Here is a 4,409-nt window from a genome sequence, read left to right as displayed (position 1 = left end):
CTCAAAAAAAAAAAAAAAAAAAAAATTACCTGGGGGAACTTCTGATTCAATAGGTGTGAGATTCAATAGGCCTGAGCACTAGAATTGTTTTTAAACTTTTTCTTGAGATGTAATATACGTTCATGTTCAACTTCTACTCCCTTCACTCCTGCTACTGGCTAGTCTCCAAATGTGCTGTTTTAAAATTTTTCTGTCTTTTCTTTTGTGCATGCTTTTCATAGAATGTCCTTGAGTTTGACCCTGTTTCTCTAACTGTTAATTGGCTATCATGACTCACTTCTAGCATTGCTTCTTCTAGGAGGCCACCCCTGGCATTTCCTGACAGTTATGAATCCCTCTCCTGTATTACCGTAGTACCTTGCATGTGATTCTCTGTGACTGGCATCTAGTTGACTGAGCTTGGGTCTTGGGTAGAATACCATGAGTTAGTCATTCTACCCAGATTGAATTCATTGGGGAAGTCAAAATTTGAAATGAACACTGGGCATCAAAACAGCAAGTATACTTTTCAAGTTTTGTAGACCCATATTGTTCCTAAAGATATTTAAGGTGCCTGTCTTTCTACTAGACTGTGAGTTCCTTAAGGGCAAGTATTGTGTGGTATTAATCTTTGAATCCTTAGGTCCGAGGCAAGCGCTTGGCTCAATAAATGTGAAGTGAGGCATTCCTGCCCTTAGTCTTAAAGCTATGGGTTTATTTTGAGGTCTATCTTGAGTGGCATTTATCCTTTCTAAAGTGTCTGCACTTTATTCTGTCAGGCTCCCCAGGGCTTCAAGGATGAAAAAAAAAAAATGCATCATAGATTTTGAAACTGTCATTCACCAGAGAAAGTCTTTGAGAATATCTAAATCCTTTTCACTTGGCATCCTGAAGAAGGGATGCCAGAATGTAAGGGTCAGTGATGGGAGGACGGGGGAGCGTGCAGCTGGAATACAAATGCCATGAACCCATGGACAAATGTCCTCTCTACCTGCCGGAATTCAGATTGGTGATAAGGAAGACAGCAGAGGCTTTTGGACTTAGGATGAGAGGTGCCCAACACAAAATGAATGAGCTGGGTGGACAGGCCAGAATGGAGGTGGGGAATGTTGCCTTAATTCTACCATATCTGGTGAACTTTCTCAAAGGATTGCTTTTAACTTATATTTAAAAATTGGAAGGGAAAGAAAAGCTGATCACCAGGGAAGCTGACACCCAAGTGTTAGCTTATAAGCACATTTTCTCGATCCTGGGTCATTTCATAGTATTTCTCCAGAGAGGAGAGGAGTGTTTTTCCACCAAACTTACTACTTCTTCAGGGGCAGACTTGGATTTGGTTTTATGAACAGTAATGTTTTTTTAATAAGATGTGCTTTACTTTCACCCAGGATGGTATGATTCATAAAATAAAGCTATTATGCCTTAATTATCCTTTCCAGGAATAAACCTGATTTCCTGTAGCAATCATTCCTATTGTAAACCAGCTAGGTCCTTGTATCATTGATTGTTGTCTTGTCTAGCCACACTAAATGTTACAAAATACTTTAGAGTGAGAGATGAAAGACAAGAAAGAAAGCAAGAGGAGAGAAAATGGCCGAGTGACATCTGGTGGGCCCCCCAACAAAGAATGTCTCAACACAGCACATACCTGTTGGAGCTCTGGGGAGGGAGATGGAGGAGATGGCAGAGCATTTTCATTGAATGACCATCTCTGTAAAAATTTGCTTGAGTGATCAAAGCTGTCTTTTCAGTGCTGAAGATGAATGGACTTACCTGTCCTCTCCCCTTCCTTCCTCACCTCCCCTACCTATCTGGGCAGCTTGGACTACAGAATTCCTTAATTAACTCAATGGAAATAATGATTGCTGTAGTGACCTTCCTGGCCTCCATTCCCCCTTCCCCTGGTGGTACAAGCATCTTTATTTTCCCCTGGAGTAGGGGTGCAGGTGACCACCCGTCTTGCCTGTCTATGCTTCTTCCATCTGAGACCTGAGGTTGGCTTACAGAAAACAGTCCAAATTCTTTGGCATGGGAAACAAATAGGCAGCATAATGAAAGAGATATTTTGGGAATAATAATATAGCAGTAGAAACTAAAGGCAGGGAGTAAATTAGCAGCCAATTAGAGTAGTTTGGTATGATATTGGCCTCAACCAGGAAGGCATTGTGCCAGAACTATTATTTAGAAATAATTTGAACAAAGAATGTACACTGAAAGCCTTTCAAGAGCCAAGCCCTGGGCTAAGTACTTTACATTCAGGATCTCATTTATGACAAAAGTAATTCCCCTTCCAGGAGCCTTTTATAGCAGCCATACTTATCTGCTATAGCACTTTTCACAACTGGTAACTACATAACCATTTATGTGCTTACTTGTTTTAATGTTTGCCTCTACTCACTATATTTTCAACTATGTGCCTGGCACATAATAGATGCTCAAAATGTTTGTTCAATGAATAAATGACTATGTTTTAGTTAGGACTCTTGAACTTAGATTAATGGGAAGAAAACTCATGGGGAGAAAACCCGAATAACCAGAATGCAGGAAGGGGCTAAGTAAGGCGGCTCTGGGAACCTCAGCAACTCCATCCTCACTCCAGAACTTGGCCTTTAATGTGAATCAGTTCTCAATGCTCTGGGACTTTGGCTCTCTGTTTAAATTGTTGAGAGAGGTTCTGATTGACCCGGCTTAGTTGGGTGTTCACTCATGACCCACTCAGCTATGATCAGAAGGGTAGAGTCAATGGGAGGTACACAGTCAATGGGGGTCCTCCTTACCCCCGTTGTGGGTGGGAAGGAGGCAGTTCTTGGAGAAAGGGAATTTCTAAAGGTTGAGATGGTAACCCAAATCATATTTGCTATAATACAGGACTGGAAACAAGAATGTTACACTATGTGTAGAGATGTTTTGAAAAGATGTGCACTGTGACATGGTGTCTGGATGCCAGGGCTCGAGTCCCAGACTCAGCACTTCCTTCCTGTGTGATCCTGGGAAGACAACTTAATCTCTTTGTGCTTTAGTGTCCTTATCTGCAAAGTGAGGATTCACAATAGTATCAACTACTTGGACTTGTTACAAGTTTTACATGAGAGAACGCATGTGAAACACTAAACACGGTGCCTGGCATTGTAAGCACTCAGTGGTTGTCAGTTAGCATCAGTCTTGCAATCAAATCTAAGGAATTTCCATCTAGAATATCTTTTCTCTTTAGTAAAATAAAGAATCCCATCAGGACTTTCTTAGGATAGGTAACTTCTGGAAGGGAGTAGGGCTTAGTGTGATGGAGAATTTCAAATTTGAGGAGATATGATCTAAACAAGTCCAAAGCATTCATGGATCATTTGATCCTCAATTCTAACAGCTTATTAAAACAGCAAAGTAGATTTAACATCGATCTCCACATAGGCCCTTAAAAAATCACTTCTGTACTTGCTAGTTCCACTAGGCTGTGAAGTTCGGAGATTCCGTTTCAGGGTCATTTTCTCTTCACCTAGACCCAATGTTGAGGCACAGAACCCACAGGCCAGTGCTAACAGGAAAGTGATGCAGTAAGCCATTAACTGTTGAGGCTTCTGACCTAATCACTCTACTAATGCTTTTGAAGGTGTGCAGTGAAACTTGTAATCTGTAGCTGTTGCGGTAAGCAGATCAGGCAACTGGATATGATTATGGATCTACTTAAATCAAAGGTCATTGATTTTATTTCTTCACATTTAGCATTATAATCAGAAACATAGATTACAAATGTCAACCTGTACTTCTGGAAGCCAAATGAGCTCCTCTGCCAAGTGTCAGAAGGGACATCGAGAAGCAGGTTGGAAAAAAGACCCTTCAGAAACTTTATGAAAAGTGATTATACATCAAATGTGAGGTTTTCTTTCAACTTAATCATATCTGCCTTTTGGTCCCCTGAGGTCTGGGTTTCTGCTTTCCATGCCGAGGGATATATGGATAACAACCTCCATTTAAAGTCAATTTATATAAGGTGATATTATATATATGATTAGAGTAATTCCTTTGAGATTCTGATTGCTTTTTGATCCTAAAATTTCCTTTGATTGTCAGGTCATGTATCACTTAAATGCAGATGCATCTGCAGGTGGAGAGTTAAGGAGGAGATCTCTTTCTTTAAAAACACATGGGTCTAGGTTTCAGAGAATCTCAGCACTGGAAAAGAATGTAGAGATCTGCTGGCCTGAACCCTCTATCATGTCAACTGAAAACAGATGAAATTCAAATTTAGAAAAGAAAGCTTTATTTCTTATAAAGGGTTGCAGCCTGCAGGGCAGCCATTCTGACAGGCTAGGAAGCTTAACCTCCGGTCTCCAGCCGGAAACAGACACCTTGGGGGTTGGAAGAGTAAAACAGGGATTTATGCAGGACAGGGTGGCCAAATATACATATTCAATAAGCTGTAAGAAGAGTCTCAA

The sequence above is a fragment of the Macaca mulatta genome, chromosome 8 (assembly GCF_049350105.2).
Source record: "Macaca mulatta isolate MMU2019108-1 chromosome 8, T2T-MMU8v2.0, whole genome shotgun sequence".
NCBI lineage: Eukaryota > Metazoa > Chordata > Mammalia > Primates > Cercopithecidae > Macaca > Macaca mulatta.
This window is presented reverse-complemented; position numbering follows the sequence as displayed.